This window comes from Glossina fuscipes, unplaced genomic scaffold (genome assembly GCF_014805625.2).
Source record: "Glossina fuscipes isolate IAEA_lab_2018 unplaced genomic scaffold, Yale_Gfus_2 115, whole genome shotgun sequence".
Lineage (NCBI taxonomy): Eukaryota > Metazoa > Arthropoda > Insecta > Diptera > Glossinidae > Glossina > Glossina fuscipes.
Window position 1 is genome coordinate 438,982 of NW_023998458.1, and position 12,999 is coordinate 451,980.

Here is a 12,999-nt window from a genome sequence, read left to right on the forward strand (position 1 = left end):
CAGAAATTTTCAATATTCTTCGAAAATGTTTTACTTTTCTGGGAGCTTCAGGTGACTTATACTCCATTGTACGCCTTATGATGTTATTTTTTTTGTCCTTATATATATGGAAAGAAAAGCAAAATTAGTTTGATAGTAGTGATGAGCGCTGATTGCATACTGTTGCGGAAAATAAGCAAGAAAGCTATACGCGTCTTGGAAAGGAACGGTCAAGTTGAATAAATGCAAAAAAAAAAATGTATGAAATTTTCTTATTTTGTGGACATTAACTCGCAAGCCATATTTAGACCAGAATTTTAAATCTGAAGCACCGCTAGATCTCTAATGAAATAATAAAAAAAAGTAATGTTTGCAATGGAACGCGTAATAACTTTATCTTACACGCAGTTGTACAAACTGGCCGACTCCAATTTTACCTTGCTTTTTTTTATAATTTTTGGGTCTCAAATTTCAGAACAATACTTGTCGTAGACCTACGGCGCTTCATATAAATTTCTGTGTTTTTTTTTTAATTAACTGCGGAATTTTCGGTACTCTAGTCGTTTTTGCACATCACAAGCCGGCATATGGATATCAAAGAAGAGTCATAAGCGGTAAGAGATGTTTAGGCTTCTTTACCAAAAGAAACCTTACAAAATTTTAGAAGATTAGATTAAGAGAAGATTAAAGATTAAGGAGAAAAGATTAAATTTAATAAGAAAATTTTATTAAGACTAAAATTAAAAAAAAAAACTCTTTATCAAAAAAATTATTTATATTGGAATTATTGTTTTTACTAAAAAATTTTCATTTCAATTTAAAAAAATTTCAACTTAATCAAAATTTAAAAATTAAAAAAAATTAAAATTCTTGTAAATATATAAAATTTTTCAAATACTTCCAATTTCGCGTTCGCAAGGTTGCATTAGCGCTTAAGAAAGAATTTTATCTAATTTTTTCTTTTTTATTCAATTTTCGTTTGGGCGGATGTGGGTGCCTTGAGCTATAATCAAAAATGCATCCCTGTGGTTTTCAAATCGATTTTAGTCAACGTTCTAAAAAGTAATGTAAAACTGTAGTGTTGAGAGTTTCAAATTATTGATGAGAATAAATAAAATTTAAATAAAAATAAATGTTTTCCCTTAGCGGTTTTAGTTCTTGAAATTGTAGGATTTATTATAACAGACAGGAGAGAAGGAATAAATCGTTGCTAATAAGGTCTCCGATGCATGAGTCCAAATGATACAAATAATAGATAAGATAATTAGTGTCCCGTTATTCTTGTAAAACATAACTTGAGCATATAAATTGGAAAAGTAATTAAAGAGGAATCAAGAAGCAAGTAATTTGTTCATTAACTAAACTAACATAAAAATATTGAATTTATTGACCGCCTTTGAAGTTAGTTTTTATGAAATGCATCTTGTGTTCTGTGTTTATTGATGCTGAAAACTGTTTTATCAAAAGTCTGAAATGGAAAAGTGCCCGCAATTGTTAACTCATGTACATAAAAGAATCAATGATTGTATGGCTACATAATAAAATTACTTCATACGAAGAGAGTGTACAGGTACACATTTATACATTTTGGTCATTACATGTTTGCTATTAAATTTGCACTTGTCGAACGCTGACTGACTCATTCAATGTGTGTGGTTCATGTGTGCGTGTTTGTGAGCGTGTGTGTTTTTTTTATTGTTTGAATGGGGGAATAACGTCGGTAATGATAATGAGGACACTGATTGCTTTTATTTATTTGATGTGCGGTTTTGTAAATACCTTGTGTGCGCTGCGCGTCGGTTGTCCATATATAATGCTTCTGTAGGGATCTGCTCTTAATTTATTATGCAATCTACGTTTTTGTGTTTTTCACCAGCACTAAGTTTTTGTTACTGTATTTTATTGTAAATTGGAAATTTTATACTGTTGATGGTATTTTATGATTTTTCATTACAAAGTATGTAAGAAACTAATAACTCTCTTCTACACCCTGTTCTATTCTGACTGGTTCGTGTTGGCTGAACGATGCTTCCTCTTTCTTTCTCTCTCTCTCTCTCTCTCTGTATACGTAAACAATGATGATGATTGCTGCTGTTAGCCCTTAAACACAGAAACCCCCGCAAACCTGTGCGATTAAAATTTAATCTATTAAACCTGCAATTAAATTTTGATATTATTTTGCAAAATAAATAATAATATTATTTTGTAAAAATAGATTCTTCATCACCTAATTTATGCCATTTAAAATTAATTAAAAAATTTCAAAAAAAAGATTTTTATTTTTAAGATTAAAATCGTAATGGATTAATTGTGTGATTATACATACATATATGCGTATATACACATACACCGCTAACCGATACGCTATATTGGTTTTGATATATCGTATCATACATAGTAAATCGTGTATAGCACATATGTATTTTTAGTCTGCCCGATATTATAAAGTGATTGGTTTATCTGTTTGCTTTCGCCCGATCTTTTCTTGCGGTTCATTTGATTAAGCTTTCATCCCAATGCCCATCAGTTCCTTTGCCGTTGGACATTTGATGTTCCATTCGAAAGACTGGCTTTTGTCCCTCCCTCCGTTTATCTTGCCGTTTGCCAGCGTATCTGTCCGTCAGTCCATCGCTCCATTAATTCACCCGTCCATCGGTTTATTCGTCCATGATTTCATCCGTTTACTAGTTCATCCGCCCACTCTTTTACTTGTGTGTTTTATCTACGTCCATTCGTTCGTTTCATAATCTGTTTAGTCTCCCATTTATTGGTGAGACAATATATTCATTCAGTTTATATTCCCATTTAGTCATGTGCTTCTTAATCTAACTTTCCCTTCACTTAACTCTCCGTTCGTGCGTTTGTAATTTCATTCATCTGTTCATCTATCGCTTAGTAATTCATAGGTTGATTACACACATATTCATCCGTCCATCTTTGCGTTCTTCTATGTACATTTCTATCTGATCGCTCAATTGTCATTCCGTTGTTTACACGTCTTTCCATACAATCACGCGACGATCCATTTAATGCGTCCTTTCAGTTGCTCATTTATTCGCACATGATTTCCTTCTTTCTTTGATTGCCTTTTGGTGGGTTGGAAACCGGGACAAATTTCGAAAAATAGAAGGAGATACAAACATAACTATTGACTCTTTGATTGCTTTAGAACATGGTACGTAAAATGTGAATATATTTTATCAGCGTGGATCTGGATATTCATTCGGTCAATCTATCTATCGGTTATTTGTAGACACCACGTTTAAAATCCCAGCGATCCGACGGGAAAATTAAAACCCGTTATTCTTTCTTTAGGTCTACAGATGTATTCTGAAAATGTGCTTGATCTGGTCACAAAAGTGACACCAAGGCCTACTGTATTTAACATTGAAACATTGCAGACTTTAAATTGCCGATTATAATAAATAATTTCCAATTTAATGGAAGTACTTAACTGCCTCGTGTAAAAGTTGGTTGGTAAAATCGTCATAATTGGGTAAGTGACGCGCCTACAATTAAAAAATTACTTTCTGATTGTCGCATATTTCATATTGAATGTGATCGGTATCCAAAGTTCGGTTTCCCCGTAACTGTCCTTATTATTATTTATCGTATTTTTTTCCCTCGCTAACTCTATTCTATGCGATGAATATAACAACAACAATATCAACATGTTATTGTAATATTTAAAATGCTGTAAATGTATCTTCATTAAAATAACCGAAATAATTGCTTTGGAACAAAAGCAATTCGCAAATATCCACCGCGAGTATCACTCAATTTTCAGTAATGGCGAAAAACAATAGAATTTTTTAACAAATGAATACATTTGAAATAGAATGAACAATAACTATATAGTTGTTTTTGTTTTAGCTTTCGCTTACTTTTTTTCCATCCTATTGCTTATGAAATGTGCTTTTTCCGAAATTGCTTCTATGTATAGCGTGAAATTCCATTCAATGCAGACTTCTTTATGAATAAATTGCAAGAAAAAAAATTTCATTTACTTTAATGCGACTCTTGCACATCTAACTTAACTATTAAGTCTAATATGTTTATTTTTATTAAAATGGAGCAAAAGAGTATTGCTTGGGAATAATAAGCAGAGAAATATTTTCGCCTAAAACACATTCTAGACAAACAATATAGAAACTTAAACTATTTGACCAATTTCGCGTTTCAAGTAAATTGTAGCTATACGTTAGTTACAAGAGTTCCAAGTTATTGGTAGCAATATTCCCGAACATTTGGATTTTTGCTTCTTTTTAATTACCGTAAAATAAATTAACTCCGTTTTCAGTTTCACTGACAAATGCCGGACGTGTGGATAGAAAAGCTTACGTTCAGTGATATATGTGTCGATGGCTTTCTGTTAATGGCACAATGATATCTGTCGGTTATAAATAAAAAAATTTGATATCAAAGTGGAAATAGTTATGGCTGCATTTGAGTGTGAATACGAAAGGAAGGCTCAATATATCTAACGAGTTAGAGGCGTCCGATTGAAGGCATTCGCAACTATAATACCAACTCGTTGATATTAGCGAATATTATGATAAACGAAATAAAAAGAAAAGGACAGCATTCTAGGGCCCAGGTTAGCTTACATACTCCTTTTCAATCTTCTTCTTGTCTTGTCTTCGTGAAAACTATGAAAGAGAGTACAGATTAGTACATAGAACTTCTTTCAATCTTTGCCTTTGTTCAAAGTTGAAAGATTATGAGACGGAATATAGGTTAGCTTGCTGCACAGATCTTTTTAGTCTTCCATCTCCTTTAAGTTTCGCAAAAATTACGCAAGAGTACTCAAGTTAATAATACCTTTCTCGCTCTTCAAGTTTCTCGAAAATTATGAAAAAAGATTTAGACTTCGGGTTATATTTAGTTTTTCATCTTCTCTAAGCTCCTCAATAATTATGGAACTGGACTCAGGTTAGTTTAGCTAGTTTCTTTTCTTTTTTCCATCTTCTTTCTATTACAGCTCAGATTATTTTACCCTTCGCTTTTCAGTCTTCCATCTTCGTTTATGCCCTCAAATATTAGACAGCTCATCGCAGTATTTCAGAGTCTTCGAAGGCTTGGTTTATGTGACTCCTTTTCATGGTCTACCTTCCTAAAATTTCATCAAAACTATGAACAATAATTTGGATTTCCGATTCGGTTAATGTACCCCTTGTAGTCTTAAATTTATTTTAAGTGTCCCAAGTATTGTAAAAGAATGCTTAGGCGAGCTCCTTGTACTCTCCCTCTATCATCTTCTACGGATTCCTCAAAAGGCGTGCAACACAGTTTATATTAGCGTACATGGCCCCTCTAGTACCTTCGCCTTTTTCATGTTTTTGAAGAATTATAAAGTAGACCTCAAATGGCTTGCATTATTCCATCTCTTTCGTTTTTATCAACAATTAAGGCACAATGTTATGAGGGATAATTTAAAAAAAAAACTTCCATATCCCAAAAAGGTAAGTTATCTCTTCACATATCTGTTTGGGTCGGTACGGTTTAAATGGGGAGAGAAGGAAAGTAGGTTCATAACCTGTAATGTCAGTTTAAGTTTGTTTGCATAAGTAATTAATAGAAGTTTGTTTTATACTTTTCAATCTATTTTCATCTTCTAATATCGTCCAGATGGCCAGGTGACTATGCCAATTGTTACTTCTTTGGTTTGTATGGTTGTTTTTATACACTTACCAATGTTTCGGTTATGTTTAATGGGTTTGCTAAACTGCCCTTTTTTTGAATAGATGTTTGAGAAATTTTTCCTCTTCTTTACTATCGTTGCACTGTTTGTATTATTAACTACTTTTCGATTACTTCTATTCATAAAAGCATGCAAGTATCAAGTACAGAGAGAGAGAGAGAGAGAAAGAGAGAGAGAGAGAGAGAGAGAGGTAAAAGAAAATTTTATTGACAAAGTTCAATAAAAAAGTTTTTTATTCAAAAATTGTTCGACATTTGTTGAGAGTTTAGTTTATATGAGAAAACAGTGAATACTGTTTATAGAAATGCGAATTGCTATTACTGTTCTTGTTGTTGCTGTTGTTTTTATTATATTTTATCTGTGGCAAACTTAGATTGCAAACTAATTGCAGTTAAGTCGAGCAAATATTATCTGCCGGCAATTCTCGAACTTGAGAAACAAAAAGCGAGAAAATTATATATGAAAGGCAAAAAAGAAAGCAACAAGAAAGAGAAAGAAAAAAAAAAAGATTAAATACAACAAGAACAACAATTTCTATATAAACACTAAACAAAAATCTATATGAACAGTATTGTGCAAAGCATTCGATGCACATACGCACATACGTGGCGTACACAACATCCAGACAATTTTTAAGCTTGTCTGGAAGAGTCTGATGAGGAAGCATTCGTTTTGGGTTGCGTTACTGGTGAGTGCAGCAATTTTCGTTAAAAGCGCATAAACGTGTACACCATTAAAATGAAAACTCCCCCAAGTCGATATAAAACAAGATATAAACAAACATGAGCATGCACAGCACATACGTAAATAGAGAATCACAGAATAAAAAAGCACTTGGAAGTTTTTCAAACTAATTTCTGCTGTTTGATCCTTTACCCCATTCATACTGTGCAAGCAAGCACGTATACACATACAAATGTGAAAAGCCAACAAATCTATATATTATCCTGACTGCGAATTTATATGGTGCACAGATGCCAATAACAATAACTGTATTGTATTCATGTATCTGTATATTTACAATATCTGCATATAAATATATAAATGCATACATATTCATGAACATACACACACACATATATATATATATATATATATATACACATATATATATACATATACATATATATACAAAGAGGAGGCAATAAAGTCGTTAATGGCTCACCACAGTATTCAAGTGGCAACACATAGTAGCCCAACTAGACTCAACTCAATACAATAAAGGAGCCCAACATAACACACGACAACTTGGTAACTCTCTGAATGCTCGTACATCAATTAGGTTCGTTTATATCGGTTCGCTTGTTGTTATTATAATGTTGATGATCTTGTTGTTGCTGTTGTTGTTGTTGTTGTTGTTGTTGTGTTTGTTGGTATTTTTATGTTTGTTTGTTTATTTGTTGCTGTTAGCTATGAGAAACACACTTTACAAAGTTAGAATTTTCCGTTTATGTTTTCCCATTATTCGCTACTGTGTGTGTATATATGCCATACTTATTATTACTATTGTTGTTCTTCTGGTGCTTTAATTCGCCTCGCACATCTCCCGTCGCCATCAGCCGGCCATTCTGCGCACTCCTTTATGCAATATCTCTCCAATCCATTAATATTCTTTATTTAGTGGCTCGTTTTACTTACTGTTGGCAATACCAACGCAATTTGTTATAGAATTGTTTTTCCTGTTCATAATAAGTTGCCTTTGACTGGTCGGTCGTCTATTGTGTTAATAGTCTCTTCTTAAACATGCAAATGAGTACCCTGTACATTCTTCAGGTCACATACAAAAAGTATTCCGTAATTCTCTTCCCCTTATCGCAATGTTTATTCTTTCTGTTCTTTTGCACACACATATTACAACGTACTCAACTGATGATGATGGTATGACGACACTGATGGCGTAGAGAGTAGAAGGGTATTTTTTGTTTTTGTTTATTATACGTTCCATTTAATTTCAAAGTACTTTAAGCTTTGTGGCGGTGCATTTGTGGATTTGTGTTACGGGATGTATAGAGGTGGGGGAACGGAAGAGTAGATAGTGTTAGAAATAAGATGATGGTGCACTGTTTATTCATTATGACCGGTCAATGAATTTGTCTATAGTCTTACTTTATTTTTTGCTTTACAGTTAAGAGCAATTTTAAGTGTCTGCTTGTTTGTGAAGTTTTCTTAAAAGCCACTTTGCAAATAAAATGCGAATAACAGGACTTTAGTACAAGTTTCTGGGATATATTAAAGGGTTACCAACTTAATAAACCAGTAATGAACTAATATGTGTTCGTTGATAATCAGTAATATGCGTCCACTAAGTCTCAAGAGTAAATGAGAGCAGAGAAGGATTTTTTCGATCTTTGATCGAAATCTTAGACGGAATTACATTATGTCTGAGAAGCTTATCGTTGAATATTTACTAATGAAACGTAAGCTTACGAATAGCGGCAGTCATTGGGGGATGAGAAATACAACTCTACTTCCAAGTCAGGATTAATTGTAATGATTAAAGTTTGTTCTCTTTCTCTCTCTCTCTCTCTCTCTCTCTCTCTCTCTCTCTCTCTCATGGCATGATTTAATCTTCAGCAATCAAACGTCGAACCTCCTTCTTTCTGGAAACGGTGCGCTGATCTTGACGAAAGGTAATGAAAAGAAGTCCTGGACGCATCCTCATATACGGGTGATCTAACAAAGGTAACTTTAGGATGAGCTGGCAATTTTTGTGGCGATGGGTCCACTTAGTTTTGCATTAAGTTCGCTTGCATGCATTCGCATGAGTAGCTAAGCCAAACATTTAAATTGCGTTAGAGATTGACTCTGCCGGTTGGAGAAGGTAGTGTGTCAAGTCCATTGCATAATGCCCGACGTCAAAGGAACTAAATTACTTCGTCATCAAACTTGAGTACGTACTGCATCCTGCAGTTTCATGTGCACCCTGGGAGCTTTCAGATGTACATTACTATGATAAGTTAGCTTTCCTCTAATTGTGAAACATTAGTCGGTAAGATTATAGGACGACATAAAACGTTAAGATAAAGGAATTCGCAAAATTTTCACATAAAAATGATATTTTGACAATTAGTTTATACATTGCAGTTGTTTAATGGCAACATCTAGTTGCCATCTTACGAACTTGTTAAGTGTTGTGGTACATGACTAACAGTAAATCTGCTCTACAAGAGTACGTCGAAAGTAGAGAAAATATCTGAACGGCTCATTTTCACCTGAAGCCTATATCTTTTTCTATTCTAATTCGATAGGATTACAATGAAAGTGGAAAGCTTGCCATTCTCTGGGGCTCCAAAATGATTGCATTGCAAGTTTACAATCATAGCATGTCGGCTGCATTAATAATGTTCTGTAATGGCAGCCTCTTAAAATCTGTCAGCAGGAAGGAAACGTAAGACTTCTTTTTCAAAAAAAGGGGGACAACATGGTGAAAATGGAAGAGATGTTTGTTACAAGAGTTTGATATAACTATACGGCTATCGGTTAATCGGTTAACAAGGCCATGTTAGCTATACGGCATTAAGTCTACTTTAAGTTCATGGTAACTCTGTTAACTTGCACATAATTTTAAGTCATTGGAAACTAAATGAAAATTATTAATGCAAACATTTTTCCTTTTATGCTATCGTTTTTAGTAAATTTTCTGTCCAACCAAATATTTGGCCACAAAAAAATTTAAATCTTCTTTCTATATGAGAAGTCATTCGTATAACTCGAAAGCCTTACGACTAACCCCCTATCTTCCCCGTGTCGGTGGAAGAGCTGAGAAATCAAAGTGAATTGTTTGCAAATTAAAACACATTTTCATGTCAAAGAAAAATATGCGAATGATTACGGAAGGAGAAAGGCGACCGGAACACAATTACAATCACAAGATAAATGGAATTTGTCAAATAAGCAACATAACGTAGGTAGCCCATCTTTTGCGGAAAGCAGCCAGGGATATAAAAAAAAAGAAAGAAAAATAAGTAATAATAAAAAAAAAAAAAAGAAAAAATAGAAGACTGCAAAAGCATTTCACCAGAACAAATAGAGGAACATGAGATTGAAGTGTGGCAACTCCTAAGTGACACCTTTTGAACTTTCAGCAAGTGTTTGCAGTTGAAGTACAATAGCACGTCTAGCACATATACAAATACACGTTGTGTTATGGGGTTTTATAGATATGTATGGTGCAATGGTAATGCATAGAGTGAGAAAGACAGTGAGAGAGAGAGAGAGAGAGAGAGAGAGAGAGAGCGAGAGAGAAAGGGCGAGACCGAAAGAGAGAGAGAGAGAGAGAGAGAGAGAGAGTGAGATAAACGAGGGGGGGTCATAAAAATAAAAATTGCTATACCAAAAGCAATTTCTATACACAGATTGGATGGAAATAACAAGCGCGCACACAGTTGCTGAACTTTAAACAGAATATACATAAATACATATATCTATATACATTAATATATATATATATATGCATATATAGGTATGTAAGCATTTTCTAAGCGTTGTCTCTCTCTCTTAATTCTTACTGCAATTTGAACAATTTTTGTACTTTTACTTGGCATTGCTGTTGTTGTATTCGTTCATCGCACCGTAAAGCAATCTGGTAAACAGGATAAAAGTAATTGCGCATGAATTTCAACGCATTTTTCTACATAAACTAGAATATATTTTATGCTTTTTCTTCCTTTTTTTTTTCTCTACTTGTCACAAATTGCTTCAGCTCTTCACAGACACATTCATATAATATGAAAACCCGTTCGTTGCCTCATCTACCGTCGGCTTATGATTGTTCTTTAGTTTTTTATTTTTTTTTATAACAGTCAAGCAGGCGTATGTGGAGTTAGGTTTGATGTCAGTGCTTTACTTATTTGCAAAATTCTCAACATTTAAAATTTCTCTTTCTCGTTCTAGCGATTGGTTATTATAGCATTTTGTTAAAGCCACGCCTTGTCTTGAGTTATTTACCACTCTCATTCCAGATGCTTAAGTATTTAGTAAGGAGCGGGGTGCGTTTACTGTGCGAAGGTGAATTTTTTATTTATTATAAATTGCTTGCAAAAAACTCTCTCTCACTATTGATTGACTCCTTGTATAACTCGAACTACCCGCAGGGTACGAAACCGCGTAAATACGTTACTATAACCCTTAGCTTAGCTTTATTGAATCCAAACAATTATCTAGTGCGCAGTTGTAGATTTCTGCAATTGTTTCATTGTATTGATGGTCTTGAGCACTTTAACAGCAAGATAAGAAAAATGGCTGCGCGCTCTCTCTCTCACTCTCTCTCCCTCTTTCTCTATGTTTTCGTTGTCTCTCTGTTTGTATTCTTTGCTTTTGCAGCTACCTACGCTAGCAAAAATAGAGAGGTTGGTATGAAGAGAGCATTGTTTGTGAGTGTTTCATTTTCAATTTCAATTCATTTTAACGGTAAACTAATTGCTTCAATAAAATACTGCGAGATTTTTATTGATAGGAAGTTTTGAAATTCCAATATTTCTTTCCGATCACATTTTGAAACTGATCGGAAGCAATTATCATAAATAATGAGTAGAGGATGGTCGGAATGAATAACAATTTCCAGTTGTTTCCGTTTAAAACGGCAACGTTTCCTACTGCGGTCGGATTAGGAAGATGTGCTGCGTTCTCTATGCCAGTTAGCAATTAGTTCTACGTTACCGCTATGGTGGGACGTAAAGCGACGGCAATGGTAGCAAAACACATCAAAATAATTTACGCTCACGGAACCAATGTAAAAAAGACTTCTACGATTTGGAAAGTATTAAGGTCTTCAGTATCATTTTCCAAGCCTTGGTCCTTAAGAATCGTGAGTTTCGGTTAGCAGTATGTGCGTAAAAAACATCCAAAATAGGGCAAAAGTTTTGATTGCATAGCACGTCTGCTACACTTGAAGGGATTGAATTGCAAGCAACGGTTCTTTTTGTTTGTAGGCAGTATAGTCTTTGCGAAGAACAAGCAAGCTAGGTAAGCGATATTAGAGGCCAATACATTTTCGTTAGTTGAATGTTGTGGGAAATTGATCTGGACATCCATTTTTGTGAACTACTAATCTTATGTTTTATTTGAAAAGTGACCAAAAAGCTTAGAAAGCTTGAGTTGAGCACAATTTACTGGCTTCGTGCTATGTGATTAGCATCACACTGGCTGAGTGAGCATTAGCCCGGATATCACAGCAGAAAAGGAAGGTTAATGCGAGATTTCAAATAAATTTTTAATAGTTTAGTATAAGACGGTTTTTGATTCTCTACTTTGACAATTGCACTGACAGCAAACTCGTTTGTGTCTTTTTATCTTATTTTTGATACCGTCGGGAAAACGAGACATCGTTACTGCCATCAAAATAAAATATTTGCATTTATTTCGAAGCAAATCGTTTCTGCTAGTCTCTTTTGGGCATTATTATAATTGTCTTTCCGTTCTCGCTTTGCTAGAGTTTTCAAAGATGCAAGCAGAGGGAGACTTCATGCATATATGAACACTATTGTCAAAGACTTGCAAAACCATGTTTTTTTTGACTATCATGGTACGGTACATTATTAATTTTTTTTTATTAGTAAAGGGAATTGTTTGATTGGTATACATTATTCGGGTGAAGTCCTTCGTCAAAATTGTAGACAGGGAGATCTTAGTTTGGACGTCCTAATAATGCACCATTCCCCGCTGCATTGGCTCTTGGAAGCCACTTTATTCGCCAATCTAAGTCATTTTGGCTATTGCCAGTGGTCCAGAGACCTCAAAAACGGCGACATATTTTCGATTTGTTTCAGAATACAAGCTCGAATCGAAATCCGTAGATGAAAATAAATTGTCGCGTCTTATTGTTCATGAAGAGATTAGAATAAAATTTGGCACAAGCCATCAACCTAAAGAAAAAACGTCTCTTTTACATAAACGGGCGCGACATACGTGGAAAAGTCTTTCGATTACAATATTATTTCCAGGTAAGTAACTTCTCTGGATACTGTGATAGATTGAGTGTTATTCACTTGACCATCATACGTAACAACACCGCATTTTTCGCTGTGACGGAATATCCACAGTCCTTACCATAAGAAATACTAAAAAAAAAGTAATTTTTACGAGCGCAGTAGATTTTGATAACAGCACTACAGGATCACGCACAAAACATCATCGACATTTTTATTCTTATATCTATTGCAAAAGAGGTGAAGTAAGGTAATAAAAGCATTTCCGGTTATGCTGCACTGTAGGTGTGCCTATTGGCCGACCGAGCGACTATTCAACATAGGTGGGTAGATGGATGGACGAACAGACATACCTTGATTGGTTTAGAATTTGATATATATACGGAGTATATA